This window comes from Bos taurus, chromosome X, assembly GCF_002263795.3.
Source record: "Bos taurus isolate L1 Dominette 01449 registration number 42190680 breed Hereford chromosome X, ARS-UCD2.0, whole genome shotgun sequence".
In the NCBI taxonomy this organism is placed as follows: Eukaryota; Metazoa; Chordata; class Mammalia; order Artiodactyla; family Bovidae; genus Bos; species Bos taurus.
Genome location: NC_037357.1, coordinates 24,951,330 through 24,959,106, shown reverse-complemented (window position 1 = coordinate 24,959,106; position 7,777 = coordinate 24,951,330). Strand labels below are relative to the sequence as shown.

Genomic DNA, 7,777 nt, shown 5'->3' with positions numbered 1-7,777 from the left:
GGCAGGAATACTGGAGTGGGTTGCCATGCCCTTCTCCAGGGGATCTTCTCGACCCAGGGATTGAAACCATGGCTCCTGTATCTCTGCATGGCGGGCAGATTTTTTACCCACTGAGCCACCAGCGAGGGTTCCCAAAAGTCATGTTCCCATTTTATGAGTGAGCCTAATGGCTCAGATGGTAAAGAATCTCCCTACAATGTGAGAGACCCAGGCTCGATCCCTGGGTTGGGAAGATCCGTTGAAGAAGGGAATGACTACCAACTCCAGTTTTCTTGGAGCTTCCCTGGTGGCCAGGGAAATACTAGGGTGGGAAAGTGAATAGAGAGATGAAGGTTTATGAAGGTAAGTGATACTAATGATAAATTAGTAAGGAATGAGGAAATGAGAATTGAGAAGTATGGCTGATAGTGAAAAGTAGTAGAGTTCACAGACTGAAGTTCAAAACTGATGAATATTTAGAGGTGTGTGTGTGTGCGCGTGCATGCATGTGAGAGAGGTATTAATATTTTGCAGGAAGAATAATCAGTTGTAGGCCAAAAACTGTATGTTTTAACATCAAGATTTCCAAGTTGTTATAATTTTTGAGTTTATTAATGTCTAGAGCATGAGTATTAAAGTGAGTGGCTCACTGTGCAAAAATACCAGAATTTATCTGTTTCTCTGTTGATGAGCATTTGAGACGTTTCAAGTGTGGTCTATCATAAATTATGTTTATTTGAAAAAAAGAAGAACAATAGAAGAAAACTATCATTAGAATTGAGGGCATGAATGATTTATAAAGCCAAAAACACTGGATGAATATCCACATAGATGACAGATGTTGACATTGCCAAAATGGTGGCAGTACTAAAAGTGGACAAGAAGAAAGTGACTCAGGAAGGTGTCTAATGAATAATGCTAAAAAAAATAAGATGGGACAGCACATGATAGTATTTAATAGCAAGAACTACAAATGACCTGTGAGTTTTGAAAGATAAAGCAGCAAAAGTGGTTTGAAAGTGACAATGAGGAGCATCCATCTAGTTCACCTCAACTCCTTGGGGTATGTGAGGAAAACAAATTTTCACTTAAGAGGACTGCAGAGGAAGTGATTTCCTCAAGCCATAGTCATATTCCAGTTATAAAACAGAGATTAATGGAAGATTGAGAGAAGAACTTGGAGCTAATGGGGAGTTTCTTAATGACAGACTGAATTTCAGAGGGCAGGAAAGAAGGGCTTCTGAAGAAAGGGAGAGAGTTGGGTCCAATTTTGTCAAGTGTAGAACAGTATATGAATAAGGGTCTAGGTAGTGATGGATAATCTGCAGGGTGGTAACTTGTGATAAGACAAGATAGACCTTGTATTTGCATGGAAGATTGGGAGGTGAGTAAAGCCCTCCAGATGGAGATTGTTTAATCTGAGATTGTTTTATCTAAACTGACTTAGAACCAAGAAGAATCCAAAAACATCAACTGAAACACGTTTCCTCTAAATATCATGTATCCTGCATGATGATCCAAGCTTTCAAAGACAGTCTAGTAAGGACATCTAAGATGGTAGATTTGAAAGGAGAGAAGTGTGTTTGCTCAAGAGGGTGAGTGTGTATGAAAAATATCAACAGCAAATTCTAACATCAGAGGATTGCTACTAGACACATATGGAGCTGTGCACTATTCTTGGACAACCCAAGATGCCTGCACACATGTGGCCCAGATGTTGGCACCAACACTTACTGGTCACCTGTAAAGCCAAAGCTGAGGAAGCAAAGAGGCCAAGGGGAAGTGGTATTATCTCAGTGCAGAAATGCATTTACTTAGGGTTCCTAAATGTCAGGCGGGAAAAAATGGCAGAAAAGGAAAGTAAGCTTTTTCCCCCCTAACATCTCTCCTCAGGAAGAAGTACTTAGAGTTATATTTACTACATAAATTCACCTGCTAAAACTCCAGGGAGCTCATCAGTGGGCAGATGTTCCCACCTCAGTCTGGTTACCAGCAAACATTTAATCAAAATCATGGCTGCATCTGGCTCACATTAAAAGGTTTCTCTCTGTCATTGTCTTTTAAAAGAACAATTCCCAATGCTTATATATTGAGACTCAGAACATCAATTCAATGTACTTCAGGAGCTTTGTGGCTGCACCTTCCTGCTGGGACTTAGCACAGTCCCCAGAGAATCAATTTGAGGAGTATTGCCAAAGTGTTTTCCTTCTCAGTGTTTATCCATTGGAATGTCTAGGAGTGAAGCATAGACAGAGCAATGCAATCCTGAGATTCAATTTCTTTCATCAAATACATACAGTGTATATGAGCATCAAGGCAAGAGGGTAAAGAACTTTAATTGAAATTCCAATAAAGTTCTAAGTGCAAATACCGGAACCATCCCATATTACACTGTGAGTTAGACTAGACTAGTGGTACTTAACCACTATGAGCCTGTTTTCTGATCACAAAAAAAAGAAGCATGATATCTCATATGGATTTTGTAAAGATCAAATTACATAATTCATGTAATAAATATAGCACAACAACCTACAGAATGGAAGAAAATATTTTCAAGTCATGTATCTGATAAGGGATTTGTATTCAGAATATATAAAGAACCCTTACACATCAACAATAAGAAGATGAATAGCCTAGTTTTCTAAATCTTTTTTGGCAGAAGATCTAAAATGGACTTTTCTCCAAGGAAAATATATAAATGCTCAACAAGCACATTAGATATACTTGACATCATTATTCATCAGGAAAATACAAATCAAAACCACATAAAGCTACGATTTCATACCTGCTAGGATAGCCAAAACCAAAAATTCAGGTAATCATAGTGTTGGTGAGGATTTAGAGAAACCAGAAACGTCATATACTGTTAGTGAGAATGTACAATGGTATAGCTGCTTTGGAAAAATTCGGCAATTTCTCAAACAGTGAAGTAGTGTTACTATATGACACAACAATCTCACTTGTAGGTATATTCCCAAGAGAAATGAAAGCACATATCCACACAAAAACTTGTACATGAATGTTCATAGCAGCAATATTCATAATACCCAAAGATGTAAACAACCTAAATGTCCATCAGCTGATGAATTGATAAACAAAGTATGGCACATCCATACAAGGGAATATTATTCAGTCATCAAAAAGAATGAAGTATTGTTATAAGCTACAACTGGGATGAACCTTGAAAACGTATGCTAAATGAAATGTCAGTCACAAAAGACCACAAGTTATGTTATTCTATTCATATGAAATGCTCAGAACAGGCATATCTATAGAGGCAAAATAGATCAGTAATTGCTTAAGGCTGAGGCAGAAGTTGTTGGGAGCGTAGGGGAATAATGGCTACAAGGTACAAGGGTTTCGTTCTGAGGTGTTGAAAATGTTCTAAAATAGTCCATGGTGATAGTTGTATGTATCTATGAATATACTAAAAATATTGAACTATATACTTTAAAAGTGTGAATTACATATAATGTAAATTATGCCTCAATAAAGTTGTTTAAAAAGCCTCTGTGGTAGGTACAAAAAAAATAGTACAGAACATTACCTAGAACATAGAAAATGCTTATTATTATTCCATAATGATTTACTACATTTTTCTGAAAAATTAGGTTCAAAATCAATCTATGCCAAATAACTAAATTACTAGGAATGAATTGAATTAGATCCATAAATCTTAATGATTGAGAGAATGATCTTTGGAGCTAGAAAACCATAGGTATACCATCACTAATATATGATCCTAAACATATTAACTTCCCAGTGTCCTCATCTGTAAGATTCTAGTAATAATAGCATCAGCTTAATTTACTATAAATATTGCTAGGAGTAAATGATATAAGGTATGTGCTTAGGACAACTGATAGTGATTAGAACATAATAGATCTCAGCAAAAATTAGATTTTCTTCTTTTGTGCCAATTTTCCACATGTTCTAATCACCTCAAAAAGTCTCTTCAATGTTTACTTTTATTTTGAATGTCAAACTTTTCCTGAAAGATGCTTCCAATAATGGTTCACTACTTGAATAGTGTCAGCTGCCAAAATGTCAATTACTCCAAAAGGCTACATTCTTAATCTCATTGTCCTCTACTGATAACTTGATGAATACAAGTCACTGATGCTGGTTGAGTTAGAGGTATTCTTCATTTTAATCAGTCACTGGTGCATCTTTGCCATTCTCTTGGTTATCAGTAAGAAAACCATTCACTGAAAAGTCAATGGAATAATAAATGTGATTCAATGAATATGGCTGCCAATAGTAGAAATGAAAACTACTATCAGCTGATTCAAGATTGTGCTAATTGAAGTCTTCCACACTCAAGGGTTTTTTGTTTCTGTTTTTGTTTTATATTTACTCTAAATCAGTGACTTGAAATAACTAAAGAAAAATAAAACAAGATGTTAAAGAACATGTCAAGATGGGCTTTGAAATCAATACACAGTTGCTCTTAGTACAAAGAAAGGAAGATGATACCACCACAAAATTCCTACCGGAAGAAATCACATTCTTTGCTCCAGGGATTAAAGAGAAGAGCACTTCTGTCAAAACCATGTGTCATCCAACCAGACGTTTGGTTTTTTTTCAAGTTTATGAAATCTGCAAATTTCATTCTATAAACTAGAATCACATTCGTTTGATTTAAAGATAACCATATGTATTTTCATAACCAAGCTTAAATTATACTACATTGGAATAAAATACATTTTTATACCTTATAACTTCATTCAGAAATTCAGCATAGGAACTGGCTATAAAAGTCTCAGATTTCATAAATAGATTCCAAAATTTTGCTTTGGCTCTGGAATTTTAAGTGTTTTAAACTAACCTAACAGAAACATTAGCAAAAGAAAAACATACATTATAGGCTATTTGAGGAAAAGCTGTGTCCTACAGCAAGTCTCTAGACAGGGAATGGCACGTATCAAGTTCATTGTCTTTTGCCAATGTGTGGGCAAGGATGTGACAGGCCAGTGTGAAAATTTAAATCCTTAGAAGATATGTCATGATGCTGCTTCTGAGAACAAGATGACCTGAAGGTCATAGATATTGTTCTTGAGAGGAAGTTTGTTGTTTAGTCACTCAGTCATGTCCAACTCTTCATGACCCCATGGACTGCAACACACCAGGCTTCCCTGGCCTTCACTATCTTCCAGAGTTTTCTCAAATTCATGTCCATTGAATCCATGATGCCATCCAACCATCTCATCCTCTGTTGTCCCCTTCTCCTCCTGCCTTTAATCTTTCCCAGTATCAGGGTCTTTTCCATGAATTGACTCTTCACATCAGCTTCAGCATCAGTCCTTCCAATGAATATTCAAGGTTGATTTCCTTTAGGATTGACTGATTTTATCTTTTTGCTGTCCAAGGGACTCTCAAGAGTCTTCTCCAACACCACAATTCAAAACCATCAATTTGTTGGCCCTTAGCCTTCTTTATTGTCCAACTCTCATATCCATACATGACTACTGGAAAAACCATAGCTTTGACTATACAGACCTTTGTCAGCAAAGTGATTTATCTGCTTTTTAATATACTGTCTAGGTTTGTCTAGTTTCAGCCTCAGCATCAGTCCTTCCAATGAACACCCAGGACTGGTCTCCTTCAGAATGAACTGGTTGGATCTCCTTGCAGTCCAAGGGACTCTCAAGAGTCTTCTCCAACACCACAGTTCAAAAGCATCAATTCTTTGGTGCTCAGCTTTCTTCACAGTCCAACTCTCACATCCATACATGACTGGAAAAACCATAGCCTTGACTAGACAGACCTCTGTTGGCAAAGTAATATCTCTGCTTTTCAATATGCTATTTAGGTTGGTCATAACTTTCCTTCCAAGGAGTAAGCATCTTTTAATTTCATGACTGCAGTCACCATCTGCAGTGATTTTGGAGCCCAAAAAAATAAAGTCTGACACTGTTTCCACTGTTTCCCCATCTATTTCCCATGAAGGGATGGGACCAGATGCCATGATCTTAGTTTTCTGAATGTTGAGCTTTAAGCCAACTTTTTCACCCTCCTCTTTCACTTTCATCAAGAGGCTTTTTAATTCCTCTTCACTTTCTGCCATAAGGGTGGTGTCATCTACATATCTGAGGTTATTGATATTTCTCCCAGCAATCTTGATTCCAGCTTGTGCTTCTTCCAGCCCAGTGTTTCTCATGATGTACTCTGCATGTAAGTTAGATAAGCCGGGTGACAATATACAGCCTTGACGTACTTCTTTTCCTATTTGGAACCAGTCTGTTGTTCCATGTCCAGTTCTAACTGTTGCTTTCTGACCTGCATATAGGCCTCTCAAGAGGCAGATCAGGTGGTCTGATATTCCCATCTCTTTCAGAATTTTTCACAGTTTATTGTGATCCACCCAGTCAAAAGCTTTGGCATAGTCAATAAAGCGGAAATAGATATTTTTCTGGAACTCTTCCTTTAGTAGCCTTATTTCCACCCATTTTCCCCTCCCCAGCTGTAATTCACTGGGCCATGCTCATAGCCTCAGATTTACTCTGCTCCCTCCTTGGCTTTGTCTTTTTTGAGATTCCTCTGTCTGTTTTCTTGCTGGGCCATGCCAATGGCACTGACTATGTAGATACCTCTGTTCCAGAGTCCTCAGGTTTATGTCATCCTGCCTTACCAGCATGACCTTATCTTGAATACTTTCTTCATATTAATAGGTCATTAGAGCTTTCACCATGTGCCAGACACTGTTGTATGCACTTCACATGCATTACCTTAACTGAGCCAGCAATCTTTTTTTTTTTTCAACACTTTTATTTATTTTCAAGAAGTTTAAATTCTCGAAGGGTACAGCATCACACGAATTCTGTGTCCAATGGCCTTAGCAGAAAGGTTTCCTTGGAATTTGGCATGAACCATGCCACTGTTTCCATGAGCTCAAGTTATCTTTCCCCAGAGTATTCTGGTTTTGTTAGGTTTTGCACCAGGAGTTACTGTGTTGTTCTTTGCTTTGTACACATAAGCACATCTCTTGCCTAAATAGAATTCAGTTTCATCTCGAGCATATACACCTTCAATTTTCAGGAGAGCAGTGTGTTCCCTTTGGTTCCGTAGACCCCGTTTATAGCCAGCAAAAATGGCCTTGGACTACAGCCTTCCAGACATATTTGTCGGTTTAGAAGTCCCATTCCCAGCAGGCCTTCACAGGGTCCAAGATGGCTGAAAGAGCTGAGCCAGCAATCTTAAGAGTAGATTTTCTTAGTAGCTCCATTTTGCCAATAAGGAAACTGAAGATCACAAAATATATAGGTTTATATAATATAAGATATATGGTATTTGCCAAAGGACCCAAAAGGTAGCAGAGTTGGTATTTATAGCTATAATTTATGATTCAAAATGTTAGGTAATACTGTCTCATTCATTTTTTATCCTTTGCTAAATTATAGATGAAAAACATAGCATCAACTTGCATTTCTCAATTTCTACTGCAGCAGAGACAGAATGCTCCAGGAAATATGGGATATAAGACATGTTGCACATGTTTTCTTTGATTTATTCTTTATAACAATAGAACCAAAATCATAATATTAGAATTTAACATTAGGAGAAATAAAGGAGATATTGCTGGACAATGTGGGCAATCTTGATAAATTAGTAGCATGGCCTTTCTTGCTCCCCAGTGGCACTGTTGAATTGTAGTCCTCAGTGATTTTTCAGGAGGCTACAGCAATCTCCTCCCCATTCATGATTCTTAGGCTCCTAGGTGTAAGCCCTCCAACCACTACCACTGCTCTCTAAACTATAGCTCTAAGGATCCTACCTCCTCAATGGAGTCATTGGTGTC

General features: G+C 37.6%; 1 pseudogene; it reads right to left on the bottom strand.

Annotated features, from left to right (window-relative positions):
- Positions 1–6,732: 6,732 nt before the first annotated feature.
- On the bottom strand, positions 6,733–7,162 carry LOC112445001 (large ribosomal subunit protein eL33-like; annotated as a pseudogene).
- Between the last annotated feature and the right edge of the window lie 615 nt (positions 7,163–7,777).